Source organism: Saccopteryx bilineata, chromosome 7 (assembly GCF_036850765.1).
Source record: "Saccopteryx bilineata isolate mSacBil1 chromosome 7, mSacBil1_pri_phased_curated, whole genome shotgun sequence".
In the NCBI taxonomy this organism is placed as follows: domain Eukaryota; kingdom Metazoa; phylum Chordata; class Mammalia; order Chiroptera; family Emballonuridae; genus Saccopteryx; species Saccopteryx bilineata.
Genome location: NC_089496.1, coordinates 103784195 through 103792079, shown reverse-complemented (window position 1 = coordinate 103792079; position 7885 = coordinate 103784195). Strand labels below are relative to the sequence as shown.

At 38.0% G+C, this 7885-nt stretch overlaps 1 non-coding gene across 1 annotated transcript; it reads left to right on the top strand.

Annotated features, from left to right (window-relative positions):
* The first annotated feature begins 860 nt into the window (after positions 1–860).
* Positions 861–994, top strand: LOC136311406 (small nucleolar RNA SNORA22). The gene has a single exon (XR_010726792.1). It is a non-coding gene; the product is annotated as a small nucleolar RNA SNORA22 (small nucleolar RNA).
* The last annotated feature ends 6891 nt before the right edge of the window (positions 995–7885 follow it).

The following is a 7885-nucleotide window of genomic DNA, read 5'->3' as shown; positions in this document are numbered from 1 at the left end:
AAATGAGATAAATACTCTTAGTGTGTCCAATGATGACAAATTCAACTACTCAATTACCGGTAATAGGCCATATGCTCTAAAATATAATCAGAATATAAATTTATTCACTTCCCTGGGAGTATTCACACCTAACAGGGGAGGGAAGTTTGTTCAACAAGCATTTCCTGGACACCTAACGTGTGCTAAAGCCGTGGGAACAAAGATAGGAAAGAAGACATGGTCTTTGAGTGAAGAAGCTTTCAGACTGGCCACCACACCCCTCTAAGGGATAGGAGGAGGGCTGCGTGGGCATGAGTCAGGGCCATCTGAGAGTGGGTTGCACCCCAATACAGACCTACCCATTGGGGAGCACTCATCTGGAGTCTACCTATATTCAAGACCATTTGCCTTGCTCTGCCCCAGCTCCTTCGGAGACCTTGGACAATAATAATCATGGCTCATGTATACAGAGCACTTACAATATACCTGGTACCGTGTGCTCAGTGCTAAGACATACGGCCTCACAGACTGACCCTGAGTTCCTGGGGGTGACAGTGTAGGCCTCTGGTGACTCAGCCTTGACCTAAGGTTCTGGTTTTTTCTCTGCTACATACACTCTAATCTGCAGCCATATTGCATAGTACATCACATATTATATGGATTCTACTTCCAGCTTTAGCTGGTACAAGCTCTTCCTCCCAGAATGCCTTCTCTAACCCAGTCAATCATGATGCTGGCTGCCGTTCCCGGCCCAGCTCCTGTGCTAATCCTGCCTTCAAAATTTTTCTTGGCGAAGATCTCTCTTATGAATGCCTATAAAACTTTGCATGTCATTCAGTGGCACTTAAGTGCATTAAAAAAAAAAAAACCCAAAACATCTACTGCATAGTGAACACTCAAATGTGCTTTATGATTCCCTTGGCTTTAACCCTGTGCTAGAACATTATCTGTTCTTTTTCTCTGCATTGAAAGGACTATTTATCCTTTTAAATATATTCAGAAAGTCAGTATATTATATAAAACAAACAAACAAAACAAACAATAAAAATCCCCACTTTATCTTAATGCTACAAAAATAAAACACTGCTCATTGTAAATAACTCAAACAATAACAAAATTTTTTTTGCATACACATCATGCCCCTGTCGTGATTTTAAGTTCCTTAGGGATAAGGACTGTGTTTTATTCATCTTTATATTCCCCCTCCCTACAAATCTGCTCACTTTTACTTCCAGAATGTGTACCCCAGGCTTGGTTCATGGTGAGAACTAAGTATTTATTTGAATGAATTATGCTTAGGACTTTTATGGCAAAACATACAGCTGATTTTCAAAACGTACGTGAGATTTATGGTCAGCGATGTTATTAACATGTCTTTATTCCTAATATACTACGCCTGTAAAAACTGACTAATAAAGTTGTTTTGTTGCTAGATTAATGAAGCACTGTGTGTTCTTGGCGAGGGGGCCAAACCCAGCTCTGATCGTCTGTTCCTGCTAGAAATTCCATTGCCTCTATCTTCAGACCACTCTAGAGATGAATTATTTAATTCACGCCGAGAACACTTCAGTACTCCAAGTTGTTCACCTTTCAGGAGTTCCTCAGGTATCTGCAAGAATTTGTGAGTTAAAATATTCCTGGGTTAGAGGTCTTAGCTTCATTGAAAATTGACTGCACGTTTTTATCATTAAATCCTGAGCATCGCAGATGACTTTCGCATTTCTGCCGAAGGCATGTTTCTTATTAGGCTAAAGCTTTTCAGCCTGGACAATTAATGGTTCATAGCACACTAGGGAACATTTATTAATTTTCATTTTACTTCTTTTTTGAAGGTTATGAGGGTTAAGGGTTCTAAGTCGGAGTTATTGAAATTTTAAAAGGTGTAAATAGGTAAATATTATGGTTCCTGGAAAAGTGAGACATTTTTCCCTTTAAGCATGTGATTAATATTACTAATAAAAATGTCATCAGCCTCCCCTGCAAGGGTTATGCAGTTAGAAAGACATTTTGTAGGTGTGTGTGTGTGGCTTGTTTTCCATAGCTAATAGGACATTTTGAGAGAATGCATAACACGAGAAAAATTTTTTAAAAAAATAGATTTTTGATGCTTTGCTGGTCTTATAATTCTAAATGAAAAATTGTATCTTTTTACGCATTTAATAAAGCTTTTCCTCAACTTCATTTGCTACTGTTATCAATGTTTAAGAGGCAGGGACCCCCCCCCCCGCATATCACGTGACACAAATACCACTCCTGCTGAAGGCTGAATTGCCAGAAGGCAGGCCTCCTTTCCATCCTGTGTGGCTAGATTACTTATTTTATATTTCAATTTTGTTTCATTCATAAGTTAGTTTCCTAAGTAATCATTTCCTTATGCTACTATTCATAGTTCATGATGTTGGTTCTATATAGTAAAATATTTAAGTTTGACATATATCAAGCAGTACTTTTTAAATAGCTGTATTGAGCTATAATTCACAGACCACATAGTCACTCATTTGAAGCCCACAATTCAATGGTTTTTAGTGTATTCACAGAATTATGTAACCATCACCACACTCTAATTTTAAAACATTTTTGTCACCCCCAAAAGAAACACTGTGCCCATTAGCAGTCACCCCCCCCCCCCCCCCCCGTACTCTCTACCTCATCCCAGGCCTAGGCCTAATATACTTTTTGTCTCTGTAGATTACATAGTATTTTTTAAAACAAATTTGAATTATCTAAAATTGTTGGTGATTTATGACATTACTAAAGCATTTAGTACATACATTTAATACAATAGTCAGGTAATGGCATTTTTCTTTATTGTTTGTTTTTTTTTTCTTTAAAAAACAAAGCTTCTGGTTTGGAATAGTTTCAAATCATTGGTAGACTGCAATGCTATTACATTCGCCTGTGTCCCCCGCCTCCCCACTGCCTGGTTAGTCCTGTAAGAGTTTCATGTCTGCACAGACATAGATGCAGAAATGCTATGTTAGAAAAACGGTGATGATTTAAATGGTTAGTCAGCACAAAGCACTCTCAGACTATCTCAAGCAACTTACTGTTTCTCCTTCTCCTTCTCCAATTACTTCTACCTTGTGAGCACATAAAGACACACGCACACACGCACACACAGTAAGCATGGTCATGTACAGTGGTAGATGCTAGTGAGCAGATTTCATAAAGTGACAACCAGAAGTAGCAGTCCATGTCTAGTATTGATATACTCTTATGCACATTAATAATAACATGTGTTGTGTATTTTGATTGCATACACGTATGGTTTCTTCTAAATCATAACAGGAGTCACAGGCCATTCTCTAGAAGTGCTAAAGCAGAGGTATATAAAATAGTGTTCATGGTCAATGCTATCTCTACTTATTTTATTTATGCGTTATCAGAAAACCCAGAGGTCATTCATCTATTCATTCATTCATTTATTCATTCATTCATGCAACACATCTTTGTTGATTAAAGGCAATGTAAACAGCACGGTGTGAGCAGCCAGGAAAGGATGAACACCCCACATTCAGCTTCTTTGGGAGCTGTTGTCCAACCTCCTCATAAAAGGGTGGGCTGTCTTCTCGGAAGGAACGAGCTCTATGACTCCTGCGTCTGTTTCTTTTTCTTGAAAAACTGTAGCCTATATTGTGCAAGAAAATTCAGCATAATTGGTATATACCCATCTTTTTAGGTGAATTAGGCCTTAACTGACAGATAACCCATTTTGTTCTAAAATTCAACAAACTCTTGGGAAATCTTATTCCATACAATCTTTTTGAAATATGTCATTTGCCATTTATGTTTGATGGCCTTAAGCAAAAAAAAAAAAAAAAAAAAAAAAAAAAAAAAAAGGGAAGTTATAAAAAGGTATTAATGCAAGTCGATAATAAAGCTGCATTCTCTAAATCTATAGCGGCTTACAGTAATCATTAAAGCATGCAAAAGTCTTTCATCTATTCAGAAATATGCAGTGCACAGAATGTCTGCGAAGGTGCATGACAAGTCAGAGTTAAATATATATTAATAAATGAATTAGCTTCATAAATAATAGCCATAATGACATTTTAGGAGACAATAAGTCTGAGGATTGTCAGAAAACGGTTGATGTATGAGCTTCACGTCTCAGTGATTCTTCAAAATGAATAGGCTTTGCGAGATAGTTCAAACCCGTGGCCGGCCTATTTCCTTGAATAATTTACTTGTTGTCAATTTGTACAGCCACATTACACATGCAAATTGTGCTGCCTGTGCAAACACCACTTGGAGATGATAAAAACAAATTTACGAAGGCTATAGAAGAAGGATTTATTTCACTTTCTCTCCCAGGTCAAGCAATACATGTATCTGACGATTGTGTGTACCCAATTTTGTTGTAATTATATCAGCAAATTATTCCTTATAATCTTATTATTTTTAGCAGTCTCCTTGTGCTTGGGATAATTAGCTTTCTTCACTCAGTGTAAAAACAATTCAACTTGCCAGCCAGGCAGGGCATAACTCCATTATCTGTTTTGGGTTTAAATTTATTCCCTATATTCTTGGACACTTTGTGTAAATTAAAAATTTCATAGTCCTTAATACTGTACACGCTGTTCATTCAGTGATGAATTAAGGCCCCTAAACCTCTCCGTTTGCTATTAGATATCTCACCCACTTTATATGTTAATCTGTGCTAATGAATTCCACAACCCCTAGCCACAGCGAGATGACTAAAATTATTACCACTTACAGAGATATGCCTTTTTCATTTAAAGTTCAATTCAAATTGCTCCCATAAACAGTCTGCCACACAAAGATACCTCCTATAAAGGAGAGTTACTTACCTATAAGTAGAGTTCTCTGAAAGTAGTATTATCTTGGGATGCACATTCCTAGGTCACGTGCCCTCAGGTCTCTGGCATAGGGGGAAAGAACTCATGGCTGATAGGTAAGACTTTCCATTCCCAGGACACTTCATTAGCTCTGTGGCCTGGATTCCTAAGGGTTATTTGTGCCACACCCCTTCACATGACCAATCCCTTCTTAGCAGAACGGGCTGTGCAACTACCACGGGACAGTTGAAGGACCGGTTACCATAGGTGATTGCCGATAATCAAGAAGCACATTTTCCATCTACGGAAAGGTTACCTATTAAATAATATGCCTCATAACTGAAAAAAAAAATAGGTTCTGTTTTCTGCGTATCATGTGAAATTTAAAAGCTATATTTACTTTTTATGTAAAATCATTTTTATTGTGCAAACAATACATTCTCATTATGGAAGAATTAGAATTAGTATAGATAAACAAGAATAATAATCACACATAATATCACCAATAGTCCCACCACTTAGTTATAGCCATCGCTTATGTCTAGTTTCTGTTTTTATAAACTAGTTTTCTGCTTACACACTCTTTTAAGATGGCAACAAAATCGTTAGTCATCATGTCCCTCATTCCAACCAGAGGCTCTCGGGCAGGGTGCCTGCCCCATTTGCCCCTAAGTCTCCAACTTAACTCATTTTAAGAATATTATTTGCCATCTTCCTCTATAGCTGAGTGACTCCTGGAGCCTCAGGTGCTGAGCACCCTGCTCCGTCCACCCCTCTTTTCTCAACAGAACATTCAAGCCAGTTCACAAGCAGCTTGGGCTCTCATGTGCTCTTTCTAATTACCACCTTCCAAAATCACCTTTCATTAACCAGCACAGCAAGGGGCCAGGCTGTCAGGCACAGCCTGAAGGCTGGGTCCTTGTGCCAGACTTCACTGTACCTTCCATATACGAGTGTCCCATTGATATGGATGCTGCTTCACATCCATTGCTGCCTTTGCACTTGGTCTTCACAATCACCATGAGAGCAGGCAGAGAAGATGCTGTTATTCCTGCTTCACAGATGAGAGGCTAAGCAACCTACCTGGGAGAAAAAAAATTAGTACCTAAGTCTTTGTGAGTCCCAGAACAAAGTGCTCTTCATTTTAATTCTTGCCCTTAATGGTCACTTATGACTTTGATGTGTTTTCCTTAAAACACATTCCTTAAAGACAGATCCAAAGGTAAATCTTTGGAAACCTTTTTGGTTAGAAATTCAGAGCTTCATACATTTATTTTATTTTGAGGTTCCTTAATTATTTATTACTTGTGAAGGCTATTTTCAGAAAGCAAATATTTTGCTTCAGGAGAGTGTATAATAATCTACCTTTTATAGTATCCTCTGCTTAAAAGTCAGAACAAGTTCTTGGGAATGATATTGTTCAGTTTATGATTAAGGAAATACCAGCATATTAATTCAATGTCACCTGTGGACCTAGTATGATTAAGACCCACCCTGAGATCTTTTCCATTGTTTGTGCTTCTCTTTTTGCCTCAGGATCACTCTCAGGATTACACACTCAAGCAGTTCGGATGGCACATAGTATTGAAGGAACATCAACCCAGAGGAACAATTGAATACATCATTTTAAAATTTAAAACTATCACCTGCAATTAACCTGAGTTAATATTTGGCAGAGCCAGATGTACAGCTCTTAATGTTTAATCTCACATAAAGTACAATATGTTTCTTGGTGCTTAAAACCCAAATATACTTTAATTTCCCATCTACTCTGGAACACGATGTGTTCACCTAATTGTCTCATCTACATTATGAATTTCAAATGCGGGTTTGGTTCTAGCAAGACCAAGCCCAGAAAACTGTGAAGTAGGTGAGGCTGGTTTTCTGTGCCTCAGCTGTCCTTAAGAGTGTCTCCTCTTCCCAGCCTGGCCCTTCCCCTTCTTCCTGGGTGCCTGGGGCCTCCTAGGCTTCTTTCCCCCATTAAAGCATCCCGTCGTGAAATCAGCGGGTCATTTAGTCACCACGCAGTGCAGTTAGCTAATAGAGCTTTCTGTGTTTCCACACCCAGGATTATCTTTATTTTGACAGGCAAAACAAAAAAATGTAGACACCAAGTAGACATTCCCAATGACCATTAAATGATGTGACTTGGATCCAAGCTTTTGATGGTGCCGAATATTTTAGTTGTAGAATTGTTGAATGCCATGTGGAAGATCTGAATTCTTTTCCTGGTCCACGAGACAGCTTATTCTCTCTCTCTTTTATTCTTTTAGTTTATTCGTATACAAAACAAGGATTAAAAAATACATATAAGCAATGCCCTAATCTCTGAATAACCCTTGAACTATGCAAGAAAAGAACAGATTCCAAATAGCCCTGCTAATCCTAAAATAACTGAATTTTAAGATGTGAGCTGCCATCTATCACAGGGACACAGAGCTTGTCATTTTTTTATTTACTTTTTTTAGATTTTTATTTATTCATTTTTATTAGAGAGAGGGGGAGAGAGAGAGGGAGAGATAGAGAGAGAACAGGGGGAGGAGCAGGAAGCACCAACTCCCATATGTGCCTTGACCAGGCAAGCCCAGGGTTTCAGAGCTTGTCATTTGGGCTCAGCCAATTAACTGCCTGCTTTAAAAAAGAACAAATGTTCTTCGGAGAAACACTACAGAATCTAGAGTTTCTACAACATACCATTCCCAGTTTTCAGGATGAAATCCAAAATTTCTTGTCATATAAAAAACACAGGGAGACATGAATCTTTTCAAGAGAAGAAAAATGTCAATGGAAACTTACCCCGACATAGCCCCAACGCTGCAATCAAAAGATAAGAATTTAAAGAGTTATGCTTAAGGGTTAAGAGAAAAATATAATGATTGAAAATACAGGGAGCATCAAACAAGAGAAATAAACTATAAAATAGAACTAAATAGAATGATCTAATTTAAAAAGTGAAATGCATAAAATAAAAATGTTCTGCATTGCTTAACAACAGCACGGATATGGCAAAAAAAGAGGCGGCGAACTTGAAGACACACCAATATAAATGATATAATCTGAAAAAATTTGTAGTAAATGATCAGAGCCCCAGGGCTCTATAGATCAAT